This window comes from Triticum aestivum, chromosome 7A (assembly GCF_018294505.1).
Source record: "Triticum aestivum cultivar Chinese Spring chromosome 7A, IWGSC CS RefSeq v2.1, whole genome shotgun sequence".
Taxonomy (NCBI): Eukaryota; Viridiplantae; Streptophyta; class Magnoliopsida; order Poales; family Poaceae; genus Triticum; species Triticum aestivum.
Genome location: NC_057812.1, coordinates 234,564,368 through 234,575,625, shown reverse-complemented (window position 1 = coordinate 234,575,625; position 11,258 = coordinate 234,564,368).

Below are 11,258 nucleotides of genomic sequence, written 5' to 3'. Positions count from 1 at the left end.
AAGCTTGGCGCGAGGGGGGGCTAGAGGGCTGGCCGGGGCGGTAGCGGACCGGCGGTGGGGAGTTGTTTCGGGACGGCGAGGTGGTGGCGGACCGACGGTGGGGAGTTGTTTTGGGGCGGCGAGGCGGTGCGGGGGCCGGTGGTTCGGCCGGTGGTGGCTGGGGGATTAGGGGGGTGCAGGTTGAAGATGAACTACATGCCCTCCCTAAACTACATGTGAAGTGCCTCTCTGCTACCATTGCATTCAGCTTCGATAGTAACATTCAAATTCCACAGTAAATTTCAGTTTCGACAATTAAGTTTAGAGTCAACAATTTTACCTCATCTGTTGTAGTCAGGTGGTTATTGGTGGTAATGTATTTTACATCATTTATAGGAGATGCTATTAGAATCCCACTTGAGATTAACGATGTCTGTCTTGTGCTACTTCAGCCTCGACATCTTACGGCTCAGTAGAGCTTCTCCAACGATGGAACGATCCATCACAGTAGAGCAGTGCCCTGGACGCCGTCTATAGATTCCTCAGATCTTCCCACACCTCCGACAGCCACCTCTACCTCAACTTCTTCAGCAACCAACCCAATGATGCTGAGGTCAACACGGCTACGGTAAAGAGGTTGTACACTTGTCGCATCACTTATTACTCTACATTCATGTCAATCCATTAGGGCAATTTTGGTTCAACGGAAAAAACATAGCAATAGGAAATTTTCCTATGGCACTCTACTATTCAATTATTCATGCATTTTGTTGAAAGGAATGGAGAAAAACATCTACATGGACCTACTTTTCAAAATCCTATGCATGAAAACAAGACCAAGTGCATTAGTGGCAAAATAACATTCGAACTGTACACGCTTTCATATGGTTTCACTTTATTTTGGCCATGTTTCTTTGCATTCCTCTACTCCTCCAATTCTTGTGAACCAAACACCCAAGTTGACAGAAATCATGTGTTCACAAATGCTTTGTTTCCCATGTGCATTCCTATCCTATTTCGGTGTTTTTCCTATCCCTGCGTTTTTAGAATCATGCAAGCCAAATGAGCCCTTTCAGAATTACTTCAGTTGCAGGTAGATGATGAAGAAAACTTTGTGTGGTTTGTCCTGCTCCTGCCGTGGCATCGTCCACCTCACCCGAGCTGCTCCATCGACAGAAGCATCCACCAAACCAGACATCCCGACTCCCAACCGTCTTTCGCCGCCTCATATCTCCTTCCCTGCTGCTGGCACCCACCGCAATGGCACCACCATCATCGACTCAGCAGATGAACCTGAGGAGTACACGGGTCCACAAGAGAGGTCGCACTCTTTTGTTTCTGCTTCTGTTACGCATTGCTTAATATTACCTGCTACATTATTGTCCTATTCACCTCTTAGACTCCAAGTCGGGTCCAAATTGATGTTCAAACTTGAGTTCTAAATTAGTTGTGGGGCACCTATCGAGGCAGCAATGAATAGTATCTTTGTCTAATATGTGGTTCACCTCGGGTACGCCTATGTTGTTCATATTGGGTGGGAAACAAATAGTAAAGCAATCATCATCTTTTTTTATTAAATTAAAGCAATCATCAGCCTGCTATCATTATTTTTGGATCCATCCACTGGTTGTTACCATTACTCTAGATTTATGCATGCTCTCCTTACATAATCACACTATATTTTTTTGTATGCATGTCAGATATTGTACACAGTCATGCTAAACATGTAGAGAAAAAGAGAAGAGTTTTGCGCGGCAATACAATGTCATGTAGACATTGCTCCATGGTGGATTCAATGGCAACCCCCCCCCCTCTCCAGATTGTAATCCATAGGAAGATATCGGTTCTGAGGCGGATTCAGATGCAGCTGACCACTCCTATTTACCACCAAGGTGTTTGCTCTAACTTGGCATGATGATGTTAGTCATATCATGCATATGTTGCCTTGCAGTGCCTACTTTCGACATAATATATGTCATCTGCTTAGTTTAGACATGTTCTATAATGCCACCTGTTTAGTTTCAATATCATATATGGGAATTATGCAGTCTCATGTCTTTTAGCCATCCATAATATATGTGAAATGTGCAATGCCATCCTGTTTAACCATGCATCATATATTTGAATGATATCTTGCCCATCCTTTTCTTCATTCATTTCCATTTGTCGACAATGTGTGTACATTAAACTACTCTTCCTGTGAATCAGCCATTTGAGTGGGTGATGGAAAAAAATCTGGAGTGAAAACAGGGCCTTCAAAGCAGACAGTGCTACCTGTCGAAGGAGATCTCTTGCTGGGTCCTGATAGCTCCTTAGAGATGGATTCAGAGACAGATGACCAGTCCTATTCCCCCACCGAGGTGTATGCTCTAACTTGGCACGGTTATACTGCTCATATCATGCATATGGTGTCTTGCATTGCATAGTTTAAACATCATATACACAATATTCAACACCATGTTCTTAGTTCAGACATCATATATGCGAATGCCCTCTGCTTCGCATATAAATCACATATGTGAATTAAAACATGTGATCCTGATTACTTAGATAACATGCATGTGAATTATGTCATGCGATCCTGTTTAGTTAGTCCTCATATCTTTGAATTATGTTATGCTAGGCTATCCAGTTTAGATAGACATCATATATGTGAAATTATGTCATGTTGTCCGTTTTAGTTAAACAATATACATGTCAACTATTTCATGCCCTCTTTTTCAACACTATCTATTGCATCTGTCTCTCATACAATGTCTGTACATTCAACTATGTTTCCTGTTTATCAGCCATTTGGATTAGAGCGGGTGATGGTAGTATCTAGAGGAGTAAAAACACGGTCTTCAAATAAAACAGTGCTACCTCTTGGTGGAGATAGCACTTCAGATGTACATGCATGAGAACCAGCCTTACCACACATAACCCAGACTCTCACAGATTTTACCCCTACTGCGATGGACAGAGAACCAACTTCACCCAATCTAACCCCAACCCCAGCAGATAGTAACCCAGTTCCTGTTGACACATCACCATCTCCACCATAGAGATCCCAAACAAGAGCAGTTAGTAAGGCATCTCCAGTGCCCAAAGCGCCAATACTACCACGGCGAACCCCAACTCCACCAGTTAGTACACCTATTCCTGTGGAGGAAGCACAACCAACCATTCATAGTTTAGCATATATCACATTTGATGTTGTTAAATCCTATGTGCGTATCTTCCCATCATGGAAATATTATACTGAAAATGAAGGAAAATGCCAGTTGCAGGTGTTTGTCCAGGAGTTATGTGTAAGTAATGTTATTCATGGCAATTACTTTGCTTTGTCCCATACATTCTACCTCCATGATGGTTATAATACAACAAATTTTCCCATTTTTATCTATAGAGAAAGAACGATTTGGAAACTCGAGATGAGGTAACCTGTGCTAATACCTCTGCTATCTTCAAGAATGCTTAGTGGCAGTATCGGAATTACCTGAAGAAAACGTACTTCACTGGCAAAGAAACTCAGCAAATTCCCTGACGTTCTCCTGAGACACATTTACTGGACGACGGCTGGGAACGCCTTGTTCTATACTAGTTCCGAACCAAAAATGTGGTAAGGTCTATGAGCTCATTTTATTTTAAGTACTATATGCTTGCGTCTTGCTGTACTCTGTTCATGTAGAACAAGTGCTTAAACCTAAAGAACAACTGTTCTCATTTAAGATTCCATTGCTATCGTGCATACTGCTTTGCTCTTGTATTACTGTATGTACTCATACAAACTTATTTTTAAATTGAATGATCCAATGGAAACTCCAATGGCACAAGAAGTATGTTTACGCATGTTTCTTTAACAGGTTTGCTCTTATAAATAGCTCTGTTGATTTCAATTTTAATTGTGTATACAGTTGACTTCTCATATCATGCACATTACTAGTATCACAACAGGGCCAATAGTGTTGTTGTGCATGTAGACCCGTGGTACCCATCTGAAATCTTGTTGTTGTGCTGCTTTGTCTTGAACTGGTATGATTTGAACTATGTCTCTATTTTGATTTGGCAAGACAATGCAGTGACCATAGGACATAGATATATATGTTTGTTTGATGCTTTTATAATGTACTACTTGGCAATAGAAGACTTGGTAGTTTAATCTTATCCACCTTAATAATGAACTGGTTCACCAAAATGAGTTTCATATACTAGTACATGCTAAACCTATTATGTGTCTACTTGTTTCTTCTTTTAGAATGCTAACATAATATTGGGAAAGAGTGCCTTATTAAGCAATGGTAAAGGAAGTAATGCAGGTAAGGTTCATGATCGATAGACATCCTTGTTAGTCTCCAACAAAGCTGATAAAACAGCTAAGGAAAACTTTCTTGAAGACAGCGAGACAACCCCAAAGTCCTGTCTTGGTTTATTGTTCGAGTTACTGGCCACTACCGCTTGCATAAGATATTCAAACTCACTGTCTGAATCAGTTTGGTTTTTTGAGTCTCAACTACAAGCTGAAAGACATCGATCAGCTGTGCTGTGACAAGAAGCGGAAGGACTTCGGAAGTCCCTGGAGCATTTAGATGCATACTTTCTGGTGCAATAGCAAGCGTTGGCGGATTTTAGCGCCAAACAGGACAAAGCTGATAAGCTTGCTAAGCTTATTGCCAGCATGGTGGATACCCAGGATAACGTTTCTTGAGCTCTTCTGAAGTTGTTTCAGTCATGGACTTGTTTTGCTGCCGTGTTTATTTGCACTGGTGGCCAATTTTGACGGCCAGTGTATGTAATATGCTGCTTTGTTCCCTATATTTGCACCGGTGGCAAACTTTGATGCCCAGTGGATGTAATATGTGTAATAGCTGTAATAGGCTAGCGTTAGTTGCTTGCTTATTTATTTCCTTATTGTCTTGTTTAGTTGTTTGCTTGTAGTCACTGCAGTTCTTTTTTCGCGTTTTTCTAGTGGCCACAATAACTTATTTTTTGTAACTAGGCCACAATAATCATCATGGCAACACACGGACTGTTGTAACCATGGGCCTCCTGCGGGCCATAGGATCCATGGGCCTTCTACGGGCCAGAGGATCCATGGACTTTCTACGGGCCGTATGATCCATGGGCCTTCGATGGGCCGTATGATCCATGGGCCTTCCATGGGCCATATATCCATGGGCCTTCTATGGGCCATAGGATCCATGGGCCTTCTACGGGGCGTATAATCATTTCGCCAAACATGGGTTGTATTATTCGTGGACCATAACAGGCCGTTAATAGGCGTAGTTGATAACGCTATGAAAACGGCCCAACGGGTTAATGGGCCACAAACAGGCCGAATGTAACCACGGGCTGAATTTGGCTCACAAACGGAACAGGCCAATAACACACCATAACTAACCAAATTCTAGAAATGAGCCCAAGGATAAATGGGCCCTTAGAAGGACGAAAGTTAACATGGGCTGGAAACGGCCGACGGAATAATGGGCCATTAATGGGTATAAAGTGATGCCTATTCATTATCGGTCTGTTTCATCTTGGGCCTTTAATGGGCCCAGAGTTACAAAGGGCCTCATATGGGCCGAAAGACATCATGGGCCATACATGGGCCTGAAGTTACAACGGGCTGGAATCATATTGGATGGCCAGATGAAGCTACTTGGCTTTAATTAACGGGTCGGGAGTTAGCGGGCCGTAAATGGGCTATATACGAACATGCCGTTAACAGGCTTTCCGTGGGCTGACCCGTTACTTTTTGACCAAGTCAAACGGGCCAGCCTTTTAACCAGAATGGGCCTCTGTTGGGCCGTGCCATGTGTTGATGTATCATAGGCGCCTCCTGTCTAATGAGTGGATGACATCTGTCCCAACAGTGAGCCAACACGTGTTTCCTCTGGCCAATGAGAATTTTACACGTGGAAAATTCCGATCGGTCCGGGCTATTAACGAGTTATTGGATCCAAAACCGGACCCTGTAGCTTAACGGTAACCTATCACGGTGGATGCCACATGTCGGTTACCCTTGACGAAAACACTTCATGACGCACCATTTATCGTCATGGAAGTGGACACTTCCGTGATGATAATTTTGGTAATGTCATGGAACACTTCTACGACAACACATGTATGAGTATCTTGATTCTGTCATAAAATCGTCATGGATGTACATGCATGACAAAAAAACGTGACCTACTGTGACAAACACGTATCATCACGGAAGTGTATTTTTTTGTAGTGGAACCACATGGTGTTTCTAATTATGAGGATTAGAGGTGGCTAGGGTTAGCTCTAATTAATCAACTAGGACCAACAAGAACTGGAACTAGATCAACTAGAGGAGGCTCCAAAACTTGTGTCCACATAGGTTGTAAATCCTCTAGTATATATATGTTAGAGAGGAGGGAGAGGGCAGCCACCAAATGGGGAAAGTGCCCCCTTGGTGCGCCGGCCTAGGGGAGGAGTCCTACTCCCTCCCCTAGTCCAATTCGCCCCCCACAAGGGAAGGGGGGTGATACGTCTCCAACACATCTATAATTTTTGATTGTTCCATGCTATTATATTATCCATCATGGATGGTTTATATGAATTATTATGCTATTTTATACCAGTTTTGGGACTAACCTATTAATCTAGTGCCTAGTGCCAATTGCTGTTTTTTCCTTGTTTTTTGACTTTTACAGAAAATCAATACCAAACGGAACAAAACCATTTGACGATTTTTCTTGGACCAGAAGACACCTAGGAAGCTTCAGGAGGAGGCCGAAAGAGCCACAAATGGGTCACAAGCTCACTAGGCGCGCCCTAGGGGGGCGCCCTATGAGCTTGTGGGCCCATCATGGCACCTCTAACCCTAATCTCAGCTCCATAAATACCCAAATCTTCCCCATATACCAGAGGGCAAACCAAAAATACTTTTCCGCCGCCGGGAGCTTATGTTATCATGAGATCCCATCTTGGGGCCTTTTCTGGCACTCTGCCGGAGGGGGATTCGGTCATGGAGGCTTCTACATCAACCTTACTGCCCCTCCTATGATGTGTGAGTAGTTTACCACAGACCTACGGGTCCATAGCTAGTAGCTAGATGGCTTCTTCTCTATCTCTCAACCCATGCATTAGCTTGAAATATCAACTTCAGCTCTTGGAACATATCATATGCTATGTGGCGTTCAAAACATTTTTGAAGTCCTGGTTCTAAGCCGTAAAGCATGGCACACTGAACTATTGAGTAGTCATCAGATCGAGCCTGCCAGACGTTCATAACATCTGCAATAGCTCCTGCAGCAGGTTTGTCACCTAGCAGTGCATCAAGGACATAATTCTTTTGTGCAGCAATGAGGATAATCCTCAAGTTATGGACCCAGTCCGTGTAGTTGGTACCATCATCTTTCAACCTAGCTTTCTCTAGGAACGCATTAAAATTCAGGGGAACGGTAGCACGGGCCATTAGTCTACAACATAGATATGCAAAAACTATTAAGACTAAGTTCATGATAAATTAAGTTCAATTGATCAAATTACTAATGAACTCCCACTTAAATTAACATCCCTCAAGTTATCTAAGTGCTACATGATCCAAATCAATTAACCCATGTCCGATCATCATGTGAGATGGGGTAGTCATCAATGGTGAACATCTCTATGTTGATCATATCTACTATATGACTCATGTTCAACCTTTCGGTCGCTAGTGTTCCAAGACCATGTTTGTACATGCTAGGCTCGTCAAGTTTAACCCAAGTATTCTTCTTGTGTAAAACCGGCTTACACCCGTTGTATGTGAGCATAGAGTCTATCACACCCTATCATCACGAGGTGCTTCAAAACGAAGAACTTTAGCAAAGGTGCATACTCGGGAAAACACTTTCATCTTGAAATTTAGTGAAGGGATTACCTTATAATGCTACTGTCGTTCTAAGCAAAATAAGATGCATAAAGGATAAACATCACATGCAATCAAAAAATGTGACATGACATGGCCATCATCATCTTGTGCTTTTGATCTTCATCTCCAAAGCATTTTCATGATCTCCATCATCACCGGCTCGACACCTTGATCTCCACCGTTGCGTCGGGGTCGTCTCGCCAACTATTGCTTCTACAACTATTGCTAACGCATAGCGATAAAGTAAAGCAATTACATGGCGCTTGTATTTCATACAATAATTAAGAGACAACCCTAAGGCTCCTGTCGGTTGTCGATATTACCAAACATGATCATCTCATACAATAACGTATATCACATCACATCTTGACCATATCACATCACAACATACCCTGCAAAAACAAGTTAGACGTCCTCTACTTTGTTGTTGCAAGTTTTACGTGGCTGCTATGGGCAACTAGCAAGAACCGTTCTTACCTACGCAAAAATCACAACGGTGATTTATCAAGTTTGTTGTTTTAACCTTCTTCAAGGACCGGCAGTAGTCAAATTTGATTCAACTATACTACGAGAAACAGATACCCGCCAGCCACCTTTATGCAAAACAAGTTGCATGTCAGTCGGTGGAACCGGTCTCATGTACGTGGACATGTAAGGTTGGTTTGGGCCGCTTCATCCCACAATGCCGTCGAATAAAAATAAGACGTTGGTGGTAAGAAGTATGAACATCACCGCCCACAATTCCTTTGTGTTCTACTTGTGCATATCATCTACGCATAGACTTGGCTCATGATGCCACTATTGGGGAACGTTGCATGGAAAACAAAAATTGTCTACGCACCTGCAAGATCTATCCATGGAGATGCATAGCTACAAGAGGGGAGAGTGTGTCTACGTACCCCCGTAGACCATTAAGCGGAAGCGTTTATCAACGCGGTTGATGTAGTCGTACACCTTCACGATCCGCCCGATCAAGTACCGAACATATGACACCTCCGCGTTCAACACACGTTCAGCTCGATGACGTCCTCGCCTTCTTGATCCAGAAAGACGGGAGAAGTAGTAGATGAGTTCCGGCAGCACGACGGCATGGTGATGGTGGTGATGCAACTATCTTCGCAGGGCTGCGTCGAGCACTACAAAAATATGTCCGATGATGAACTAGAGGGAGAGCGGCGCCGCACACGACTAGGGAATCATGGTGTGTCTATGGCGCCCCTCCCTCTCATATATATAGTGTTACTATTCATCATTCAGGGTGCAGAATAAGTTATTCTTCATCCGAGGTAATCTTATGATCATTTCATAATTAAATTACATTTGGAATTCAAATAGTTACATTCCTATTGATTCACTACGTAAAATTTGACATAAGAAAATAAAAATATAGGTCATAAGACAAGAAAATTTGCATTTTATGTGTAGTTTAGACTATGTTTTTACGTTTGTAATTTTACATAACATAAAGTATTTTTTACGGCGATTATATATTTTCTTATGGTCTCTTTTTGCGTTAGAAAAAAATAAAAAACTTACGGAACGTAAAATTATGGTGCATTGATGGTAAAATAGAGGGGGGTGAAGAATAACTATTCCTTACCCAGGGTGACGAATAGCGTGACCCTATACATAAACACTATTCTGATCACGGGATTAGAATAATATTCTGATCACAACCTGACCTGCCCGCTAGTAGTACGTTGAACTTCCGTGTGAACTAGGTTGAACTTTCGCCAACATTGCCCAAATGGGGCTTGCGATATACCGTTGGAAAGCTATGGACACCAATATCATGACCCAACTTAAATTTTTGGCAAAATATAAGCGGTTTAAGAGCAGTTTTGAAAACCATTTTTTCTTCGCACAAAAAACGTGAATCGTATTTTCGATCACATTTCTAAACCGTTTATCGGAATGAGGCATATAATATGGCGTTGAAAGATGCTGCAAAACCGCTCCTTCCACATGTTGAAAGTTTTCTCTAATTCCCTATGGTTAAAGAGTAATTTGAAAAAATGTAAAATTTTGTAAACCGAACAGCTGAGTTCGTTTTTTCGATGTCATTTCTAAAGGGCTAATCCAATGGAGGCATATGATATGGCGTTGGAAAACTTATGAAAATGCGCTACTTTTTCATCTTGAAAGTTTTTTTTCTAATTTTGAATGGTTTAAGAGTAATTTAGAAAATGGTCCAAGTCCTACCGAGTTTGTATTTTCGAGCTAATTTTTTAACTGTGCGTCCGAGTGCAGCAAATGATATGGAGTTGGAAAGCTTGAACAAATGCGAAACTTTTTGGTATGTATTGTTTCTCCCAATTCTTTACGGTTTTAAGTCAGTTTCGAAAATGGCAAAAACATATTTTTGCCGTAATTTCTACAAACTTTATCGGAATGAGGCAAATAATATATCGTTGAAAAGCTACGGAAATTGCGAAACTTTTTCATGTCGATGGTTTTCTCTGATTCCTAGCCGTTTTCAAGTAATTTCGAAAATGGCGGGATCATTCGTTCTGCCTATATCGCGAAACAGATTTCTTCAGAAATGCACCGCGTGAAGAATCTGAACTTCTCGGCACGTGTACCTAAACTTCACTCTGTTTTCACGTGATTTTTTTTCTCGTAGGTCTCCATCCACTGCTCGTAACTCTCCATCCACTCACGGAATTGAGCAAGTGATATACCGGTGGAAAGCTGTTGTAAGCACTTAACTTTCCCGTGTTGATCGTTTTTTCATATTCGCGACAATTTTAAAAGTTTTTATCTGAAATTCATCCACTGTAGTAATTGAACTTCCTACTGTTTTCAGTTGAACTTCTGTGACGTATTTTCGTTTGTAATTTTCTCATCCATCGTAAGTGTTACACAAATAATATTCCTTTTGTACAAATCTCTCTCATAATAATTTTTTTAACTTTCTTCGACGAAGTGCTTGAACTTATAACAACAAAACTTTTAGCCTTTGATTTTTTATTCTTTTTTCAATTAAAAAATGCACACCGTGTAGTACATGAACTTCTGGCAGTTATCAACCTGGACCACTCTCGGTTACGTGAAAATATTTAAGTTTTTTATGAATTTTTAATTTGGTTTTTCTTAATCATTTTTTATGAATTTTGAAGTGCTCTATTTTTAATTGTTGAACTTCTTATTATTTTATTTTTGAACTTCTTGCTTTCATTCTTTAATAACAAGGAAAATCTGAGTTTTCTATAATCATTGAACTTCTCCATCTTTTTAATATGGACTTCCTGATTTTACTTCTTAATCCTTTTTTATGAAATTTTGAAGCGTTATATTTTTAAAAGTTGAACTTCTTGTTTTTTTAACTTCTTGTTTCCATTATTTAATAATGAGGAAAATCTGAGTTTTCTATAATCATCGAACTTCTCCATCTTTTTAATATGGACTTCCTGGTTTT